Here is a 23572-nt window from a genome sequence, read left to right on the forward strand (position 1 = left end):
ATTGGCAAAATCAGCTCAGAGAGTGTCGGTAGTTTGAGCACTCCTTGCTGAATATTGCAATGCAAAATTATTAATAGGTGAACTAAAATACCAAATTCTGGGGCAGTTCTCAGCCCAGAAAACTAGCCATAGGCATAAACTTAAGTACACAGTTAATATTCAAGACGGTGAGTGCAGGTTTTATTAATTGTGGTCAACTAAACTTAAAGTCCTCCTAAATGACCCTCTTATGGACTGACCTCATCCGATACCAGTGCTTATGTAGTTACATTGTATATGTTGTGTTGCCCTATTATGTATTTTCTTTTATTCCCTTTTCTTCTCATGTACTTAATGATCTGTTGAGCTGCTCGCAGAAAAATACTTTTCACTGTACCTCGGTACACTTGACAATAAACAAATCCAATCCAATCCAAGAAGGAGGGAGCAATTCTGAAAGAATTAGCATTGACCTGCATCAAACTTTTCACAGAAACATTCACCAAACATGTTCGATCCTGATTGTGTTTCTTGCTTTGGTCAGTGTTTCTCATTCTGAACTTTTCTTAACACCAGACACCTAGAAGAATGAAGTCTTGCATTAAACACAATAAAATTAACTAATCACAACACATGAAGAAATAACATGTGAAGAACACTGCTTAATTATCCTGAAAAGCTACATCTCCATTACTCCTTTGAGATAAAAGGAAACCCATTTGGCACTGATTAATGTGTGTTTTAAAACTGATCTACCGGTGCTTACGTTCAATCTTCTTTAGCTGATAAAGGAAAATATCAAAGAATTTCTTGGAAAATTAATATGTAATTAGTATTTTCCTTCACGAGATTAGGTGCATTCTTGAGTCATTGACAGTGAAAATCAGGAGTGGGCTAAAAGTGCTAAGCGGCATTTTTGTCATTGCATATTTTCACAAATCCTCGAAGATATTTTTGTTTTGATCATACCCACTTCATCTGTTCGATTAAAATTACTGGCAAGCAGATTTGAGGCAAAATAAGGTGTTACCTGAACAATTACCTCTGAAATATCAAGGTGTTTAGCACAGGGCTAAATCGTTGGCTTTGAAAGCAGACCAAGGCAAGCCAGTAGCACGGTTCAATTCCCGTACCAGCCTCCCCGAACAGGCACCGGAATGTGGCGACTAGGGGCTTTTCACAGTAACTTCATTTGAAGCCTACTTGTGACAATAAGCGATTTTCATTTCATTTCAAATATATATGATGTGTTGCTAAGTTAGTTGAACTCAGGCAGGGTAGTGGCGCGGGTGCTATATGGTTGCTTCATGGTCCCTCAGGCACAGGATTTAAGAATTATCTAGTGTTGCTGCTCTTAGTCACTATTCAGTGACCCATGTTGGAAAATGATGTTGTCCAGAGCCAAGTACTTTGCCAAAATTCCTTTGGTGAAGTATAGGAATGATGTTGGCAGATAGGAATCATATCCCAGCATGAATTATTAAGAGAGCAGCAGATAAGAAAAAAATGCTAGGGAAATTGAATTGTGATAATATTGTACAAAAAAGCTTAAACATTCATAAATCTCCCTGACTCCGTTAATGTATTCATAGAATAATTAGCATTGCCAGCTGAAAGCAGATATCGGATTCTGGAGTCCATATCAAACAGGCCTGCAGAATTGCTGGGTCGACAGAGCTTGGCTCTAATTCCTGGTATTCAGCAAAGTTCACAAGGTAATATGGTTGTCGTTCTTTCCTAAATAGTCAGGTTGTGAAGGATTACTGTTGGATAAACAGAGATAGATGATAGGCAGATAGACAGGCAGACAGTTGGGCAGGCAGATATATACGTACAGGAAGAAGTAACAAAAAAGAATCGGGACAGTCAAAGCACTTTACAGCCAATGAAATACTTTGGAGGTGTAGTCACTGTTCTAATTGTCAAGAAGCTTGAATAAAAGAATTGGATAAAATAAAGTTTAAAGGATTGGATGAAAAAGAATTGATAAGAGTGCAACTGCCTTGAGGACTTTTGATAAACAAATGAGCTTAGCAGCAGGGTAAACAGATGAAGTGGAGAACAATAGAGTATAGAACTGTACAGAAGATAGGAGCTGAAAGTGAAGACATAAGAATGCATGTCACATTTACATGCTGAAGGCATGACTTCTAAGACGAGTTGTTCAGATAGGATGGGATCAAAAGCGATAAACAATATATCACTAGCAGGGTTAGCAATATATCACTGCAGGAGAAGAACAGCTGATGAGCAGCTAAAGTTCTCCAGAAAGCACGATTCTATGTTAGAAACCTCAAAAGTCTATTCTGAATCAGAAGAAGGGTTCCCCAAAATTAAGGATTCAACTCGTGTGTCGTATTTATTTGCTGGTTTTGGCTCAGAGAGTGAAACCCTATGTGATGTTGTTTTTGGACAAGGGATATTCTCAGTTTAGGAAAATATATAGACATGGAACCGAATTAATTCAAGTTTTGGAGGGGATTATAAGAGACAAGATTTATAATCATCTAGATAGGAATACTATGATCAGGGATAGTCAGCATGGCTTTGTGAAGGATAGGTCATGCCTCACAAACCTTATCGAGTTCTTTGAGAAGGTGACTGAACAGGTAGACGAGGGTAGAGCAGTTGATGTGGTGTATATGGATTTCAGTAAAGCGTTTGATAAGGTTCCCCACGGTAGGCTATTGCAGAAAATACGGAGGTTGGGGATTGAGGGTGATTTAGAGATGTGGATCAGAAATTGGCTAGCTGAAAGAAGACAGAGGGTGGTGGTTGATGGGAAATGTTCAAAATGGAGTTCAGTTACAAGCGGCGTACCACAAGGATCTGTTCTGGGGCCGTTGCTGATTGTCATTTTTATAAATGACATAGAGGAGGGCGCAGAAGGGTGGGTGAGTAAATTTGCAGATGACACTAAAGTCGGTGGTGTTGTCGACAGTGCGGAAGGATGTAGCAGGTTACAGAGGGACATAGATAAGCTGCAGAGCTGGGCTGAGAGGTGGCAAATGGAGTTTAATGTAGAGAAGTGTGAGGTGATTCACTTTGGAAGGAATAACAGGAATGCAAAATATTTGGCTAATGGTAAAGTTCTTGGAAGTGTGGATGAGCAGAGGGATCTAGGTGTCCATGTACATAGATCCTTGAAAGTTGCCACCCAGGATGATAGGGTTGTGAAGAAGGCCTATGGAGTGTTGGCCTTTATTGGTAGAGGGATATCATGAGGTCATGTTACAGCTGTACAAAACTCTGGTATGGCCGCATTTGGAGTATTGCGTACAGTTCTGGTCACCGCATTATAGGAAGGACGTGGAAGCTTTGGAGCGGGTGCAGAGGAGATTTACCAGGATGTTGCCTGGTATGGAGGGAAAATCTTATGAGGAAAGGCTGATGGACTTGAGGTTGGTTTCATTAGAGAGAAGAAGGTTAAGAGGAGACTTAATAGAGGCATACAAAATGATCAGGGGGTTAGATAGGGTGGACAGTGAGAGCCTTCACCCGTGGATGGAAATGGCTAGCACGAGGGGACATAGCTTTCAACTGAGGGGTAATAGATATAGGACAGAGGTCAGAGGTAGGTTCTTTACGCAAAGAGTGGTGAGGCCGTGGAATGCCCTACCTGCAACAGTAGTGAACTCGCCAACATTGAGGGCATTTAAAAGTTTATTGGATAAGCATATGGATGATAATGGCATAGTGTAGGTTAGATGGCTTTTGTTTCGGTGCAACATCGTGGGCCGAAGGGCCTGTACTGCGCTGTATCATTTTATGTTCTAGATTCTATACTCTGTGTATATAATTATTACTGTAGTTGGTTGTAGTCTTGATTTGTATTGCAGTCTTTCTTGTTGTGTGTTTAACAGTTTAATTAATATTATTATATTTGAATGATTACAAGACTGGACCTACCCTCACTGGTTTGTATATCTTTCCTCACATTAGACCAAATTGCAAAATAAACAATTAAGAACCGGCGTTCTAGGTTACCCATCTCGGTTTTGGGATACCCTCGAATCGAACATCAGCTGGGTTTTTAACATAATGTGAGAAATGCTGCAACCGGTGTGAACATAGCAAGTTCCCACAGCACGAATGGGGTAGCAGCCACATAGTCTGTTTTGGTGGTGTTGGTCGAGAATTAAATATAAAAAATGAATTAAGTGAAGAAAATAATCAGCAATTTTAACAGGGCGAGGTGTGATATCGTTCTACAAACAATAACAACGGGTTGTTAACTTTCAGATGGCGAACCAAGCTTCACATATTAGCAGGGGAAAGGAAAAGGCTTGACCTTCATAAAACAAAATAACCATTTAATAAAGAGCCACTAAAAGGAATGTACTCAATAATATATCATCTAACAGAACAATGCAACCATCCAAAAGTAAACAATCTTGTCCGTTCAGCTTTTTTTGGCAAACAATGTGCATGTTTGAGCAGCACATGAAGACCCAGTTATCCTGGACTGCAGCAGCTCAAGTCCAGCGATGAAGGTGATGGGAAAAGTAAATTAAATCAGGAAATCCTTCTGCATCAGGAAATTGAATGACTTAGAAGAGAAAACCTTTCAGGTAAGTGAGACTTGTCACTGACATGAGAATTAATCACAAGTTTCCAACTGGGGTCTTATAAAGTCAGGGTGAGAAGTCTGCATGACAGAGCTGATTTGCATGTTGGAAAAACAGATGGGCTAGCAGAGAACATAGATATAAAGTTTTACAATCAGGTGAGGAATGGTCGAACTTCCCTCTTTGGTGTCTCCTCGTTTAATCACAACAGATTTTATTTTGTTGTGGACACACACAAACACATACAGAGTGGGGAGGATAGAGTAATGATTTAGAGTTAAGGTGACAAAGTGTAATGTCACTGAGCTAGTAATCCAGAAGCCCAGCCAGGGAAATGTGGGTTCAAATCCCATGGTAGCTGAGGAATTTCATTTCAGTTTAAATAAAAATCTGGAATTCAACACTAGTGCCAGTAATGGTGATCATGCGACTATCATTGATTGTAGATACAACCATTCTAATATCCTTTAGGGAGGAATAGCAGAATTCTTACGGTGCAGAAGGAAGCCATTTGGCCCATTGTTTCTGCACCACCTCTCCAAATGAGCAACTTGGCTTAGTGCCATTCCCTGCCTTTTCCACGTAACCCTGCACATTACTTATATACCAATAATCATCTAATGCCCTCTTGATGGTCAATTGAACTTGCCTCCACTACACTTCCAGGCTGTGCATTCCAGACCCGAACCACTCGTTGTGTGAAAAAAAATGTTCAAACATCATTTGCTTCTTTTGAAAATCACATTAAATTCTGTGTCCCCTCATTCTTGAACTTTTCACGAGTGGTAATAGTTTCTCCCTATCTACTCCATCCAGCTCCCTCATGATATTTTATTTTTTATAAATTTAGAGTAGCCAATTATTTTTCTTTTCCAGTTAAGGGGCAATTTAGCGTGGCCAATCCACCTAACCAGCACATCTTTGGGTTGTGGGGGTGAAACCCATGCAGACATGGGGAGAATGTGCAAGCTCCACATGGACAGTGACCCAGGGCCGAGATTCGAACCCGGGTCCAGCGCCGCAGTCCCAGTGCTAACCACTGCGCCAGATGCCGCCCCATGATTTTGAACATCTCTACCAAATCTCCTCTTAACCTTCTTCTCTCTAAGGACAACATCCCAACCTCTCCAATCTATCATCATAACTGAAATTCCTGGAACCATTCTTATAAACCTCTCCTGCACTCTCTCCAATGTGTTCACATCCTTCCTATAGGGTGGCGCCCAGAACTGTGCACAATATTCGAGCTGAGGTCTAACTAGTGTCTTGTATAGGTTCAGTATAATCCCCCTGCTCTTGTACTCTGTGTCCCTATTTTAAAAAAGCCCAGAATACTATATGTTTTATTAACTGCTCTCTTCACCTGTCCTGCCACCTTCAATGGTCTATGCATATATAGACCCAGGTCCCTCTGCTCCTACACCCCTTCAAGAATTTCATCCCTTATTTTATATTGTCTCTCCGTGTTCTTCTGACCAAAATGCATCACCTCACACTTCTCCACATTGAATTTCATCTGCCATCTATCTGCCCACTCCACCAGTTTGTCTATGTCCTTCTGACGTTCTACCTGTCCTCTTTACAATTTACAATACTCCAATACTCCAAAGTTTTGTATCATCTGCAAATTTTGAAATTATCCCCTGCAAACCAAGATCTAGATTAATAATATATCAGGAAAAGCAAGGCTCTCAATCCCGACTCCTAGGGAACACCAGCCCAACAAATATCCATTGACCATTACCCTCTGCTTCCTATTATTCAGCCAACTTTGTATCCATGTTCCAACAGCCCACTTTATTGTATGAGATATAACGGGCGGGATTCTCCCAGCCCTGGGCTGGGCCGGAGAATCACTGCGACCGGGCCACGGCGCACCGACGCCGGCACGCGATTCTCCGCAGAGCGGGAAATCGGCGCCATTGACGGTGGCATGGATGGCACGGCGCCGGTCGTGGGCCACTCTACGCGCCCCCCCCCCCCCCTGCAATTCTCCGGCCCGAATGGGCCGAGCGGCCGTAAAATAAAAACGAGTCTCGTCTGCGCCGTTCTAACCTGCTCTGAGCCGGCAGGACCTCGGCGTTGAAGGGTCGGGTGGTGGCCTGTGGGGGGGGAGACCTCTGATGTGGCCTGGCCCAGATCGGGGCCCACCGATCGGCGGGCCGGCCTCTCTGGTTGGGGGCCTCCTTTCCTACGTGCCGGCCCCTATAACCCTGCGCCATGTTGTGTCGGGGCCGGCGCGTTGAAGGGGGCCACTGCGCATGAGCGCATTGGCGCTGGCACCACTGCGCATGCGCGGATCCCATGGCACATAGTTCGCGCCGGGATCGGCAGCTGGAGCGGTGCGAACAGCTTCAGCTGTAGGGGCCAGAATTAGTCCTGGCAGCGGCCCGTTCATGCCGCCGTAAAACGTGACGGCGTTTACGACGACGTGGACACTCTGCCGCGGGATTAGAAATCCCGCCCCATATTTCTCACAAGTCTGGTATGTGGCACTCTATCGAATGCCTTCTGAAAGTCCATGCACACCACATCAACAGCATTACCCTCATCGACCCTTTCTGTTACCTCCTCAGAAAAGTCCAGCAAGTTAATTAAACATGATTTCCCTTTTAGAAATCCATGCTCGCTCTTCCTAATCTTCCATTTTTCCATGTGACTACTCATTTTATCCCGAATAATTATTTCTCAAAGCTTGTCCATTGCTGGTGTTAAACTGACTGGCCTGTAATTGCTGGGGCTATCCTTACAACCTTTTTTGAGCAAGTGTTTAACATTTGCAATCTTCCAGTCCTCTGGTACCACCTCTATATAACTTTCTGTTATTCCAGACGCTAGTTTGTCACTCAGTGCCCCTGACACTGAGCACTTTCCAGCCAATCAACTTACCAGTTTCTTGCAACATCACGGTTGTCTTTTTTTCCCATGCTTCCTTGCAGCAGCTGAACGACTCGGCAAATAACTTACCAAATAACTCAGCAAATAACTCGCCTCTACTCCTGCAGCAGGGCAAGACCACGATAGAAAGACCAAGTTAGAAAGCAAAAGAGCACCTCTTCCCCGATGCACCGAATTCCCACTTTGCTCCAAAGTCCCAAATATACTCACTCAGACTGTGTCTCATTCAGCAAGCCACTCAGTTCAAGGGTATTTTGGGATGGGCGGAAAATGCAGGCCTTGTCAGTGATGTCCACACCCCATGAAAGAATAAAACAAAAGTTCCAATAAAATTAAAGAGGTAAACAGCTCTTAAATGTTGATGACTCATCTGGCTTCAGGCTGAACTGGGTGGAAATGCAACTTTCATTCAGTGATTCTGGTGCTTTTGACATCGAGGTGGCTTAAGGATCTGGGCGGACAATTTGGATATTCATCGAGAGACTTCAGTGCTGGTTGAGTTCTTCTAAAAATCTCTGCCTGCAGCAAAATCAGTAGACAGGGTTCAAAAGTTGCAAGGTAAATGAAAGGAGTAATGGAGAGAGAGGGAAGGAACCCACTCAAGGGGCAGAATTCTCCCATCCTGCCCACGTCTGTGCACGGTACCCTGGGAGTTGCCATGACTCTTACATCCTGAGTCACTCCAAGGTACCTGGGATGTTTGAAGAGCCAGAATTTCCCCAGTGTTGGCTGTCTGGGGGTAAGGGGTACCCACTGAAACAATGTTGATAATTCTGGGGTGTCCACCTCACAGTCCTGTCGAGGAAAGATCCAACGCTGCTCACAGCTCCTCACGCTCCCTCATAGAGAAGACCAAAGGACTTCTTAAGATACGCTTCAGATGCTTGGACCGCTCAGGTAGCTCACTACAACACACTCCGGATCGGGTTTCCCACATCATCGCAGTGTGTTGTGTCCTTCACAATCTGGTAATGCAAAGAGGACGGACTGGAGGAAGATGAGGGTTTATCAGAAGGTGAAGATGCAGAGGTCCAAGGAGTTCAGGGGCTGCTGAGAATCAGTGCGCATGCTGATGCCACGGAGGAAGGAAGACATGGGAGACATACACCTAATAGTTTAAATGTTGACAGGTTCCAGGAAAAGTCAAGTTAAGTGAGGTCATAGGGCCACATCCCTCCCAGCCCTCAATGTTATTACCTGTTATCTCAGGTGACATCCAAACATTGTTGAGAGATTGAATCATGCATTCACATTTGCATGTTCACTGAGACATGGGGCGGGATTCTCCGACCCGGCACCGAAAAGTCGGCGAGGGCGGGAATCGCGCCGGTCCGCGGGACCCCCCCCCTTCCCCCCCCACCCCCCCACCCCCCACCCCCCCCCCCCCCGCCGATTCTCCGCCCACGATGGGCCGAAGTCCCGCTGCTGTCATGCCAGTCCCGCCGGCGTGAATCAAACCACCTACCTTACCGGCTGGACTGGCGGCACGGGCGGGCTCCTGGGTCCTGGGGGGGGGGGGCGATCTGGCCCCGGGGGGGGGGGGGGGGGGGGAGCCCCCACGGTGGCCTTTCCCGCGATCGGGGCCCACCGATCCGCGGGCGGGCCTGTGCCGTGGGGGCACTCTTTTCCTTCCGCCTCGGCCATAGCCTCCGCGATGGCCGATGCGTAAGTGACCCGCCCCCCCCGCGCATGTCGGGGATGATGTCAGCAGCCGCTGATGCTCCCGCACATGCGCGGACGTCCGCCAGCCGGCAGAATCCCTTCGGCCCTGGCTGGCGTGGCGCCAAAGGCCTTTCCAGCTGCCCAGCGGCACGCCAACCACTCCGGCGTGGGCCTAGCCCCTCAAGGTGAGGGCTTGGCCTCGGCGCGGAGAAATCCGCACCTTTGGGGCGGCCCGACGCCGGAGTGGTTCCCGCCGGGACCCCCCCCGGCCATGATCTCAGCTTTGGTTGGTGGTGCCCTGTGAATGGGCTCACTCTGTGAACTTAAAGCCCACTGAGGTACAAGAGCAATGCAAAATAAGCCTTGGCGCTTTTGTCACCATCTAATGATTCAAACACTGCCTCGACAGAGATGAGGATCTTCTGAGGTATCTCACCTTAAAGTGCACGTCTTGAGTTCGGGCACTATCACCGAGGAGAGCCAAATGTCATTCGAGAATCAATGTTGATGAACTGATGAACTGCTCTCACTCATTGGTGTCCCTTGAGGAAGAAGTGTTAGAAGCTTTTAAGTCATACGCTTCTAATAAGGACTTTAACACATCTCCCTGACAATACACAAGGTTACGGAAGCTAGTTTAACTGAGCTCGACATCACATGAACGTTCGTCTCAGAGTGCAGCATTATCATTGAGTGGGAAGATGATGAAAGATCAACGTAAGATAATTCCAAAGTACAAATTCACAACACCCTCAGTTGGCCAGAACATTCACATTCCTAAATAAATGATTTCAGAAAAGTGCAGTTTATTGAGCGACAGCACGTCTTACATTCCTACGTACACCCGCGAACCAGAGGGTGGCATCAAAAGTTTATAACTTGCCTTACCCTACCGCTCTGCCTGGCTGCAGCCCAGGCATCTGCAGCAGAGCTAGAGGCAGCCTGCTGACTGCTTCATCCCGATGATGACCATGGTAGATGTCTTCAGGGAGTGCGAGGCCTGAAGGGCAAAGGCCTGATAAGGGTCTCTTGCTCTGAGGCAGAAGAGCTCTCAGTGGCCTGCGCAGCAGTGGTGGGTGCAGGTGCAGACAGAGGGGACTGTGAGTGAGTACACACCCTTGAAGTGTCCTGAGGGGAGGCGCCCAGGGTTCCGGCTCACTCATCCTCCCTGTTGTAAGATTTTGACAATTCTACTCATTTTGGAATCTATAATATCGATGAATTTTATTCTGTAACCACAATTTTAAATTAAATGGTCCAGATTGAATTTCTGCTGGTTGGAATGCTTTACAGGAGGGCACGTTGTTTATGAAGATGCAAAATTGTTTTATTGTTTTACGACTAAGTTCCATTGAGTTTTGGGTTGTATGCTATCTTAAAGGCCACAATACAATTAGGTGTTTTGTTAAATCAGTTTAAAGGAATGGCTAAAAACATTGCGAATTTAGGATAACACCTTATAAGGATGGCATGGTGGCGCCATGGCGATGTTATGGGCCAGGCATTTTCAGAACCCCAAAATGTATCATGGAGTTCAACCAACCTCCCCCTTTAATGTATTTCTTGCTTTTCCGAGCACACGGCTTGTTCCCTAGTGTGGGATTACAATTATGGACATGTGGGTTTTTAACCACAAAACAATGTTTATTCTACAAACTTAACTTAACCCTTTTAAATAAACATTGGATCTCTTAACACCCCTTACTTCAAAGATAACCCTGAAAATATTACAACACTAAATAATCCTTCAGTTATTCTTTTCAACGTCCAAGAGAGACTTAACACCTTTAAACAGAAACACATCAGGTTAAAGGCATTACTTTTATGAGTTTAAATCACCCAAATGATCCAGAAATAGGGCGAAATTCTCTGGTATCGGCGCGCTGTCCGCCGACTGGCGCCCAAAACGGCGCAAATCAGTCAGGCATCGCGCCGCCCCAAAGGTGCGGAATGCTCTGCATCTTGGGGGGCCGAGCCCCAACCTTAAGGGGCTAGGCCCGTGCCGGACTAATTTCCGCTCCGCCAGCTGGCGGAAAAGGCCTTTGGTGCCCCGCCAGCTGGCGCGGAAATGACATCTCCGGGCGGCGCATGCACGGGAGCGTTAGCGGCCGCTGACGGCATTCCGGCACATGCACAGTGGAGGGAGTCTCTTCCGCCTCCGCCATGGTGGAGACCGTGGCGAAGGCGGAAGGAAAAGAGTGCCCCCACGGCACAGGCCCGCCCGCGGATCGGTGGGCCCTGATCGCGGGCCAGGCCACCGTGGGGGCACCCCCCGGGGCCAGATCGCCCCGCGCCCCCCCCAGGACCCCGGAGCCCGCCCGCGCCGCCTTGTCCCGCCGGTAAGGTAGGTGGTTTAATTTACCACCTCTCTTACCGGTGGGACAAGGCGTCGTGGTCGGACTCCGGGGTACGCAGGGGGCGCGGGACGATCTGGCCCCGGGGGGTGCCCCCACGGTGGCCTGGCCCGCGATCAGGGCCCACTGATCCGCAGGCGGGCCTGTGCCGTGGGGGCACTCTTTTCCTTCCGCCATCGCCATGGTCTCCACTATGGCGGAGGCGTAAGAGACCCCCTCCACTGCGCATGCGTGGGGATGCCGTGAGCTGCCGCTGACGCTCCCGCGCATGCGCCGCCCGGCAAAGTCATTTCCGCGCCAACTGGCGGGGCACCAAAGGCCTTTCCCGCCAGCTGGCGGGGTGGAAATCAGTCCAGCGCGGACCTAGCCCCTCAAGGTGAGGTCTCGGCCCTTCAAGATGCGGAGAATCCCGCACCTATGGGGCGGCGCGATGCCGGACTGATTCGCGCTGTTTTTGGTGCCGGTTGGCGGACATCGCGCCGATTGCGGAGAATCCCGCCCCAGATACTTTAGTTCAATCTGACCACAGAGCCCCTTGCAATTCTCCAATACAGGAACATTGGTTACCACAGCTTTCAGGCAGTCAAATGCCTGTTGAAAGTTCGCTGTCCATTGAATTTTTTAATGTTTCTTCAGCAATTCCATCAGTGGAGTAATCACGCCACAAAACCTTTGCACAACTGTTCGATCAAATCCACTCATGCTAAGAAATTGCATATTTCCCTTCGTCTTGAAGGTATCAGAAACTCCTCAAGGAAAGTGATTCGGGCTTCTCCAAATTCCACTTTTGGCTAGGTGCATCACCAAACCCGCCGCCTGAAGTCGATCGAAGAACTCCAGACGATGTTTTAAATGTTCTTTCCATGTCTGGAAGTTGTAAATAAACGCAGATTGTCCCAATTTCTCAATGCAATCCTTCAAACGCGGGATAGGATAAGAGTCCGTTCTTGTAACTACATTCACCTTTCGATAGTCCACACACAACCGTTGGGTACCGTCTGGTTTAGGTACCATCACTATGGGTGAGCTCCATTGGCTGCAACCCACTTCAATTATGCCATTCTTCAGCATACTCTCAATCTCTCTGTTAACCTGTGCCAATTTTAAAGGATTAAGTCTATATGGATGTTGTTTGATAGGAACAGCATTTCCCACATCTACATCATTTATAGCCATTTTAGTACTTCCCAATTTGTCTCTACAAACTTGCCCATGTGATATCAATAACTCTTTCAGGTCAGTTCATTTTTCCTCTGGAAGGTAACTTAACAATTCATCCCAATTTCTAAGATCATCCTCATTTTCCAATTTAATTTGAGGTATGTCAAATTCAGTCATCTGGATTTGGTTTGTCACTTTGAGTTAGAATCATTAAAACCTCTTTTTTCTCTCCTTCCCTTTCAAAGTACCTTTTAAGCATATTCACATGACACACTCGGTGAGTCTTCCTTCTATCTGCTTTTTTTACCACATAATTCACCTCACTTAATTTCCTTTCAATCTGATACGGTCCACAAAACCTAGCTTTTAAAGGCTCACCAATCACTGGTAGCAATACTAAAACTTTATACCCCCTGACAAAACTACGAACTTTGGATTTCTTGTCCGCTACCCGTTTCATCACATTTCGTGCAACTTTCAAATATTGTCCAGCCAATTCGCCTGCTCTATTTAATCATTCCCTAACATTTGACACGTAATCAATAGTGTAAATTCCGATTTCTCACCCACCAATTTTTCCTTAATCAATGTAAGTGGTCCTCTTACCTCATGACCAAAACTTAGTTCAAAAGGACTAAATTTGGTAGACTCATTAGGTGCATCCCTAATTACAAACAATACGAATGGAATTCCTTTATCCCAATCCTCTGGATAATCTTGACAATATGCCCTCAACATTGGCTTTAATGTCTGATGCCACCTTTCTAACGCTCCCTGCGATTCTGGATGGTACGCAGTTGATTTAAATTGTTTTATTCCTAAGCTATCCATAACTTCTTTGAATAACTTTGAAGTAAAATTTGATCCTTTATCCGATTGAATTTCAGTGGGTAGTCCATATCGAGTAAAGAATTTAAGTAACTCCTCCACAATCCTTTTAGCTGTAATATTACGTACTGGAATGGCCTCTGGAAACCTAGTAGACACATCCATTATAGTCAAAATATATTGATTCCCACTTTTTGTTTTAGGAAGCGGTCCTACGCAATCAATTAGGACCCATGTAAAAGGTTCCTCAAATGCTGGAATGGGTATTAAGGGCGCTGGTTTTATCACTGCTTGAGGTTTCCCTATCACTTGACATGTGTGACATGATTGACAAAATGTAACTACATCTTTATGTAGTCCAGGCCAATAAAAATGTTTCTGGATTTTAGCTTGAGTTTTCCTTATTCCCAAATGACCTCCCACTAGTACCTCATGTGCAACTCGCAACACCTCCTTTCGAAAGGCTACCGGCAATACTACTTGATGAACTTCTGCCCACTTTTCATCCGCCCACATATGTACAGGTTTCCATTTTCTCATCAAGAAATCACTTTTATGGTAATAACACTCTAGTATACTCTCAGATTCCTCATCCGTATATGCTTTCTGATATATCCATTTTATTTCTACATCTTTCTGTTGTAACTCCGCCAATTTTCCTGAACAAAAAATATCCACCTCATCCTCCACCTGTTCTTGTTCTTTTTCAACCATCTGATCGAAAATCCTTTCTGATAATTGCACTTCAACTTCATCTTCACTCTTTGATTTCTGCTCTTGTCTTATCCACTGGCTTATCAACCACAGTAGGCATCACTCCCACCTGCGATCCAGCTATATAATTACCCAAGATAAACTGTATTCCTGGACAAGATAGTTTCTCTATTACTCCTACTACCATTTCACCACTCTTCACTGGACTTTCCAACCTTACCTTATATAATGGAACGCTACTCCTCTCACCTTGAATTCCACATATCACCACCTTTTCTGGCAACATTCTTCCCAAACTACATACTTCCTCATCTCTTACCATTAAAGATTGACTAGCCCCTGTATCTCATAAAATTGTGACTTCTTTACCTGCTCCTCCTGATACACATGAGTAAACTTACCCCACACAAGTAAATTCTTTAATGACATCTGGCACCTTCTTAACAATTACTTCTTGAACAGGCTGTACAATCGTTTGCACCTCTTTTGCTTCCCTTGGGCTTTCCTTTACCACTCTAACAAATCCCACTGCCTTATCCTGTTTTACCACATCAGCCTTTCCAGTGCTTTTCTTCAACCACCAACAGTGTGACTTTACATGGCCTAGTTTATTACAGTGAAAACATTTGAAACTTTTCATCTCTTTTCCACCCTCCTGGATTTCTTTTTTTAATCTGAGATACACTCTTTTTATTGTCTCCCATCAGATCACCTTTACCTTTACCACTTGAGTATTTCTCATGTCCCCAGTTTCTATCCCTCACCGTCTGAAACTGATGTCGGAAACCAATCTTTGATTTATGAACTAATTCATAATCATCTGCCATTTCTGCTGCTAATCTCACAGTTTTAACCCTCTGCTCTTCCACATGAGTTCTCACTACATCAGGAATTGAATTTTTAAACTCATCCAAAAGTATAAGTTCTCTGAGAGCTTCATACATTTGGTCTATTTTCAAAGCCTTTATCCACCTATCAAAATTACTCTGTTTGAGCCTTTCAAACTCCATGTATGTTTGACCCAAATTATTTCCTTAAATTTCTAAACCTTTGTCTGTAAGCTTCAGGCACTAGTTCATATGCACTTAAGATGGATTTCTTCACCTCCTCATATGTTCCAGATACCTCCTCCGGTAGTGATGCAAACACTTCACTAGCTCTACCTACCAGCTTTGTTTGAATCAGTAATACCCACATGTCCTGTGGTCATTTCATTTGTTTAGTTACCTTCTCAAATGAAATGAAAAAAGCTTCCACTTCCTTCTCGTCAAACCTTGGCAATGCTTGGACATATTTAAATAGATTCCCACCAAGCCTTCGACTTAGACGCTCTTTCTCACTATCTTCATCAGTATTACTGATCAGTACAGTAAACTACGTTTCCCTTTACGTCTGCCAATTTTAACTGATTGTCATGTTTCATGGACATTTTCTGAAGTTCAAACTCCCTCTCTTTATCTTTTTCCCTTCCTTTTTCTTTTCGTTCTGTGAAGGCTATTCTTTCTTTTCTCCTTTCTTCGCTCTTCTTTTTTTCCTCTCTCTCTCTTTCTTTTCCCTCGCTCTCTCTTTCTCTCTTTCCTCTCTCTCTCTCTCATATTCCAGCCGCTTTAATTCTTTCTCATGTTCCATTTGATCAATTTGCAACTGAGTCAAACTCAGGCAACTTTAAATGCTTAACCACCGCCATAATTACCTCATCTTTTCGCATTTTGTCAGGTATTGTGAACTGCAATGTTTTTGCCAGACCCAGACTGCATTTACTCTCTGAAAGTAAGATATCACGTGTTATCGTGTCCACCTCCAAAAACCTCTGAGCCTTTGAAAGAGCCATTGTTCACAACACACTTAAACTAAAATACCACACCGGAAAAGCAACACTGGTTCACTGGCTTTAAGTTCACAAAAGCCAATCCAATAGATAGACTTTTATCCCCCTCGAGCCCCCAATTGTTATGGGCCAGGCATTTTCAGAACTCCAAAATGTATCATGGAGTTCAACCAACCTCCCCGTTAATGTATTTGTTGCTTTTCCGAGCACACGGCTTGTTCCCTAGGTGTGCGATTACAATTGTGGACACAAAGAACAAAGAAATGTACAGCGCAGGAACAGGCCCTTCGGCCCTCCAAGCCCGTGCCAATCATGCTGCCAGACTAAACTACAATCTTCTACACTTCCTGGGTCCGTATCCCTCTATTCCCATCCTATTCATGTATTTGTCAAGATGCCCCTTAAATGTCACAATCGTCCCTGCTTCCACCACCTCCTCCGGTAGCGAGTTCCAGGCACCCACTACCCTCTGTGTAAAAAACTTGCCTCGTACATCTACTCTAAATCTTGCCCCTCTCACCTTAAACCTATGCCCCCTAGTAATTGACCCCTCTACCCCGGGGAAAAGCCTCTGACTATCCACTCTGTCTATGCCCCTCATAATTTTGTAGACCTCTATCAGGTCGCCCCGCAACCTCCTTCGTTCCAGTGAGAACAAACCAAGTTTATTCAACCGCTCCTCATAGCTAATGCCCTCCATACCAGGCAACATTCTGGTAAATCTCTTCTGCACCCTCTCTAAAGCCTCCACATCCTTCTGGTAGTGTGGCGACCAGAATTGAACACTATACTCCAAGTGTGGCCTAACTAAGGTTCTATACAGCTGCAACATGACTTGCCAATTCTTATAATCAATGCCCTGGCCAATGAAGGCAAGCATGCCGTATGCCTTCTTGACTACCTTCTCCACCTGTGTTGCCCCTTTCAGTGACCTGTGGACCTGTACTCTTAGATCTCTTTGACTTTCAATACTCTTGAGGGTTCTACCATTCACTGTATATTCCCTACCTGCATTAGACCTTCCAAAATGCATTACCTCACATTTGTCCGGATTAAACTCCATCTGCCATCTCTCCTCCCAAGTCTCCAAACAATCGAAATCCTGCTGTATCCTCTGACAGTCCTCATCGCTATCCGCAATTCCACCAACCTTTGTGTCGTCTGCAAACTTACTAATCAGACCAGTTACATTTTCCTCCAAATCATTTATATATACTACAGACAGCAAAGGTCCCAGCACTGATCCCTGTGGATCACCACTGGTCACAGCCCTCCAATTAGAAAAGCATCCTTCCATTGCTACTCTCTGCCTTCTATGACCTAGCCAGTTCTGTATCCACCTTGCCAGCTCACCCCTGATCCCGTGTGACTTCACCTTTTGTACTAGTCTACCATGAGGGACCTTGTCAAAGGCCTTACTGAAGTCCATATAGACAACATCCACTGCCCTACCTGCATCAATCATCTTTGTGACCTCCTCGAAAAACTCTATCAAGTTAGTGAGACACGACCTCCCCTTCACAAAACCATGCTGCCTCTCACTAATACGTCCATTTGCTTCCAAATGGGAGCAGATCCTGTCTCGAAGAATTCTCTCCAGTAATTTCCCTACCACTGAAGTAAGGCTCACCGACCTGTAGTTCCCTGGATTATCCTTGCTACCCTCCTTAAACAGAGGAACAACATTGGCTATTCTCCAGTCCTCCGGGACATCACCTGAAGACAGTGAGGATCCAAAGATTTCTGTCAAGGCCTCAGCAATTTCCTCTCCAGCCTCCTTCAGTATTCTGGGGTAGATCCCATCAGGCCCTGGGGACTTATCTACCTTAATATTTTTTAAGACACCCAACACCTCGTCTTTTTGGATCTCAATGTGACCCAGGCTATCTACACACCCTTCTCCAGACTCAACATCTACCAATTCCTTCTCTTTGGTGAATACTGATGCAAAGTATTCATTTAGTACCTCGCCCATTTCCTCTGGCTCCACACATAGATTCCCTTGCCTATCCTTCAGTGGGCCAACCCTTTCCCTGGCTACCCTCTTGCTTTTTATGTACGTGTAAAAAGCCTTGGGATTTTCCTTAACCCTATTTGCCAATGACTTTTCGTGACCCCTTCTAGCCCTCCTGACTCCTTGCTTAAGTTCCTTCCTACTTTCCTTATATTCCACACAGGCTTCGGCTGTTCCCAGCCTTTTAGCCCTGACAAATGCCTCCTTTTTCTTTTTGACGAGGCCTACAATATCTCTCGTTATCCAAGGTTCCCAAAAATTGCCGTATTTATCCTTCTTCCTCACAGGAACATGCCGGTCCTGAATTCCTTTCAACTGACACTTGAAAGCCTCCCACATGTCAGATGTTAATTTGCCCTCAAACATCCGCCCCCAATCTATGTTCTTCAGTTCCCGCCTAATACTGTTATAATTAGCCTTCCCCCAATTTAGCACATTCATCCTAGGACCACTCTTATCCTTGTCCACCAGCACTTTAAAACTTACTGAATTGTGGTCACTGTTCCCGAAATGCTCCCCTACTGAAACTTCTACCACCTGGCCGGGCTCATTCCCCAATACCAGGTCCAGTACCACCCCTTCCTTAGTTGGACTGTCTACATATTGTTTTAAGAAGCCCTCCTGGATGCTCCTTACAAACTCCGCCCTGTCTAAGCCCCTGGCACTAAGTGAGTCCCAGTCAATATTGGGGAAGTTGAAGTCTCCCATCACCACAACCCTGTTGTTTTTACTCTTTTCCAAAATCTGTCTACCTATCTGCTCCTCTATCTCCCGCTGGCTGTTGGGAGGCCTGTAGTAAACCCCCAACATTGTGACTGCACCCTTCTTATTCCTGATCTCTACCCATATAGCCGCACGGCCCTCTGAGGTGTCCTCCCGCAGTGCAGCTGTGATATTCACCCTAACCAGTAGCGTAACTCCGCCACCCCTTTTACATCCCCCTCTATCCCGCCTGAAACATCTAAATCCTGGAACGTTTAGCTGCCAAACCTGCCCTTCCCTCAACCAGGTCTCTGTAATGGCAACAATATCATAGTTCCAAGTACTAATCCAAGCTCTAAGTTCATCTGCCTTACCCGTAATACTTCTTGCATTAAAACATATGCACTTCAGGCCACCAGACCCGCTGTGTTCAGCAACTTCTCCCTGTCTGCTCTGCCTCAGAGCCCCACTGTCCCTATTCCCTAGTTCTCACTCAATGCTCTCACCTTCTGACCTATTGCTCCCGTGCCCACCCCCCTGCCATACTAGTTTAAACCCTCCCGTGTGACACTAGCAAACCGTGGGTTTTTAAACACAAAACAATGTTTATTCTACGAACTCAACTTAACCCTTTTAAATAAACATTGGACCTCTTAACACCCCTTACTTCAAAGATAACCCCGAAAATATTACAACACTAAATAATCCTTCAGTTATTCCTTTCAACATCCAAGAGAGACTTAACACCTTTAAACAGAAACACATCAGGTTAAAGGCATTACTTTTATGAGTTTAAATCACCCAAATGATCGAGAAATAGTCTTTCATGGCAGAGATCACAGCAGATTCAGCTCACTGCAAACACAGACCCTCCCAAGCTCTTTTCAAACTGAAACTAAAAAACTGCAAAATGGCTGATCTGAAGCCCAGCCCCACCCACACTCTGACATCACTGCATTTCTTAAAGGTACATTGCTTAAACATCCATTTCTTAAAGGCACTCTCACATGACAGTGAGCACTGCCAGCTCACGGCGCCGAGGACCCAGGTTCGATCCTGGCCCCGGGTCACTGTCCCTGTGGAGTTTGCACATTCTCCTCGTGTCTGCCGGGGTCTCACCCCAGCAGCCCAAAGAGGTAGGTTGATTGGCCAAGCTAAATTGCCCCTTCATTGGAAAAAAAGAAATGGGTACTCTAAATTTAAAAAAAAACACCTTGGGTGGAATTCTCTGGCCCTCCGTGCCAGGATCGTGCCCGGCGCGGGGGGCGGAGAATAGCCGTTCATGCCGGAAATGCGGTGCGACGGCACTTTCATGATTCTTCGCGGATCCGCCAGCCCCACGTGCGCGGTCGACGCGGTGCTGGTCGGCGGCCGTTGGAACAGGCCACTGAGGCGATTCTCCACGGTCGACCGGCCGAACTCCCACCGGCGTGGTTTACCTGTGGTACCACCCAACGGGAGCTGGGTCCGCGGCCTTGGTGGCGGTCCTGGTTGGGGGGGGTGGGGGTGTGGGGGGTGGGGGGGGGGAATCTGACTCCAGGGGTGGCCCTCAACGGTGGCCAGGCCCATGATTGGGACATTACGATCGGCGGGCCATCGCGATCTGGGAGGGACCTACCTTCCTCCGTGTGGGCCCGCTGTGTGGCTCTGCCATGTCGGTGGCGCCCATGCGGTCTGGCTAGTAGTGCCCCGCCGGCAGCCAGAGCTGCAGGATGCATACCGGGGCTCTGCTAGTCCCCTGGAAAACGGAGAATCACCTTTGAGGGAAAAGGTCTGGAGTGATTCTTGCCCGTTTTCCAGAAGGGAGAATCCCGCTCTATATGTTCCAACAAACCACGCCCTGTAATTGACCTGTGCCAGAGGGGAACCTTTATTTTTTGATTTCTGTGGGGCTTGTGTTAAAATATGGTGACAAGAGAATGTGACTTTTATTTATGATCTCTATATCTGGAAGAAAATGTGTTATTTGTTTGCAATGGAATGTAAACCTCTGGGGTCTGAGGAAGTAAGTGATAGAATTGAGTCTTCATTTACAACCTATAAATCAGGTGTTGCAAAGGTGGGGTGATGCAAGATGATTTGCACCCTTATAGCCAATAGGAGGAGTGAATTTGGACCACCTCCAAAAAAACAAAATGCAGAATAATGAGAGACTGAGGGTTAAAAGTTGGAGAATTAGTGTCTCTGTTGGCACAGTGAAAATGCAGCTTCTGCGATTCTTCTGGACAGTTCAACACCTCTTCAAATACAAAGGAGAGGGACATTGTCTCTACTGACAACACCAAGAATTCCTGGGATCTTGAGAGTTGAGAAACATTTTTTATGGTCTTCACAGCTTCTTGTTAAGTTTTGTAAAATCTTGCTTAATAAATTCTACTTGATTCATGAACACTAGTTATTTGTACCAAGTAGGTCAAGGACAACTTAGGACCCTAGTATTAGAAAATATTTTTTTTTTATTAAAGGAGTTTTTTTTTTATTAGAAAGGGTTTAAACCTCTAAAACCTAACCTTACACTGTGGGTGCCAGAGGGTCTCAGCCTGACCCCCGCAGGAGAAGGTGCACCTGGAAGTAGTCTCAATTCCTCATCCCTATGTTGTCTACATCCTAATGGTGCCCACCAGGGTGTATGTCCATGGAGTGCACAGCTGAGTGCAAATCCAACAAGACCCGCTGGACCAAGGTCTCCATGGCGGATGCCAACCTTCCCATGATGACATCAAGGCAATCGCATATTGGCGTCAGGTCATCAGGAAGATTGTGGATGGACTCTTCCATCATTCACTCGAATCTGCTGAATGTCTCTCAAACCTTTGCCTGATGTTCCGCCACCTTTCATTGGATCTCCACCATTGAGCTGCTTTCAGAAACTCACCATCTGACTGGGACTGAGCAGATGGCAGGTCTCCAACAGCCTTCTGAATGCCGAAGACCTGGGCTGTCCTTAACTCCAACTGCTGGGGTGGGGGAAAATACCAGTGAGATGTTCTCCAGAAAGTGACCCTGTGTCTAATTTAGAGATATGTCCCACTGAGGTGTGTCTCTCTGAGCTGGTGGAGGGTGCAGGTGAGCATTGTGGCGGTTCTTCCTGAGCCTTCCATCCTCAGAAGTGTCTGAGGGTCTGAAGTGCTGCTCAGCTTTGTGGAAGCCCTCGATTTGCTGGTGATGAGTTTTAGTTGATGAGCACAAGCTATTTGTGACTCACTGTGATTGTCAGGGTTTGATGAAGTGATGGAGCTGTGAACGATACTAGGTTATTGGCAGAGGCAGATCTCCCCTTCCCCTGCAAGGACAGCTGCAGCCTTCTCCAATTCACAGAGCAGTGACCTCAGCCGTCCCTCTCCCAGTCTGGGCTCTTGCACATTTGTTGTGTGCCAGCTTGCTCTGTATGAAGATGAAAGAAAGGCATGTGATGAGGGGGGATGGAGTTAAATGCATGTCCTCTGTGTGTGTGGTTAGCCATCCCTTGAAGGTTCACAAAGAGGTTAGGTTGGAGACACTGAGATATATGTTTTAGGCTGGCAGTTAGCTATGGTGCTGGGATCATCAAACCCACCAGCTGATGGCAGGCAGACAGATCCGCTCCTGGCCCACAAGGTGATTCAATCCAATACCCGCCTTGCATTAGTAAAGAACTTCCAAGAGCAGAATCAGGCGCCATTCCGGCCAACAGGAAGAGCACCGCATGAACTGCCCACCACAGCACCTAGTTTCAAAAATGGCTAATTCCACCTGATGTCTTGTTCCTGTAGTGTCTGAGTTGAATGTCATGTTCTGCAGAGAATGCACTTGCTAACGACACAAGAGTTGGCTTGTCACACAGCTGCTCAGTGATCCAAATATGGTCTTGGCTAGTGTATTCTTATTAAGATTTGATTAGATCATAGCTGGGAATTCCGATCTCAGCCAGGGTCCCATTCTAATGGTTTGTCGCCACAAAGCTTAACACCCAGATGATTGTCTGGATGCCTTGCTCATGGAATAGGAGCTGGCCTCCATTCACCACTTTCAAGGCAATTGTTTCTGGAACGGCTTTGCAAACAGGTTGGGCGGAATTTTCCCATAGCTTGTGTGTAGCTCTCCAGCTGACCAACCGACTTTTTAATCCAGATTTTGAGCCTCTCCAGGAAACAAAATTTAGGGGCGTGGTTCATGTCATCACTCTGGTGGGGTGGGGCTCGATAGCGGCAGCAAAATTAGAGTGCCATCTTTAAAAACGGCACCACAATCAGCACAGAAAATAAACCCCCCCAAAACTCCCGCCATGGATACGCAGGACTCCCTCCATAAGCATTGGGGGCTACCCCTCCACCCCAAGCATCAGCATCAAGGACTTCTCCCCCCAACAAACATAACCCGAATACTGCCTCCAATGGGTCTGTTGCTGTCAACGGGGTTTCCCGTTGTTCATACCCTCTGCTGCCGGGGAACCCGGGGGAGGGGGGGGGGGTCGCCATCGGTGCGACCGTAAGATCCAGCTGGCGGGAACGGCTGGACAATTTTGGCCGGTGGGTTAAATGGCCTCTTTCTGTGCACCAGCACATGATAAAACTTTAAATGCTCAATCTCAATGTCAAAAGGAGTGAGAAATATTTCACATTTCTGCATCTGAATATTCACTCGCGCCAATTGCTTTGTTTGCTTTCAGAGTTTCTGGAGAAGGGGAGAAGATTTAACTCTAACAATAATCCTCTCAAGGGGCAGCACGGTAGCATTGTGGATAGCACAATTGCTTCACAGCTCCAGGGTTCGATTCCCGGCTTGGGTCACTGTTTGTGCGGGTCTGCACGTTCTCCCCGTGTGTGTGTGGGTTTCCTCCGGGTGCTCCGGTTTCCTCCCACAGTCCAAAGATGTGCAGGTTAGG

At 46.2% G+C, this 23572-nt stretch overlaps 1 long non-coding RNA gene across 1 annotated transcript in view; it reads left to right on the forward strand.

Moving 5' to 3' along the window:
* Nucleotides 1–23572, forward strand: part of LOC140398528 (uncharacterized) — a 64673-nt gene that overhangs the window by 35439 nt on the left and 5662 nt on the right. Inside the window, exon 2 of the long non-coding RNA XR_011937503.1 lies at nucleotides 4386–4550. This is a non-coding gene — a long non-coding RNA (uncharacterized lncRNA). The remainder of the gene's footprint in view (nucleotides 1–4385; nucleotides 4551–23572) is intronic.

Source organism: Scyliorhinus torazame, chromosome 21 (genome assembly GCF_047496885.1).
Source record: "Scyliorhinus torazame isolate Kashiwa2021f chromosome 21, sScyTor2.1, whole genome shotgun sequence".
NCBI classification, from domain to species: Eukaryota; Metazoa; Chordata; class Chondrichthyes; order Carcharhiniformes; family Scyliorhinidae; genus Scyliorhinus; species Scyliorhinus torazame.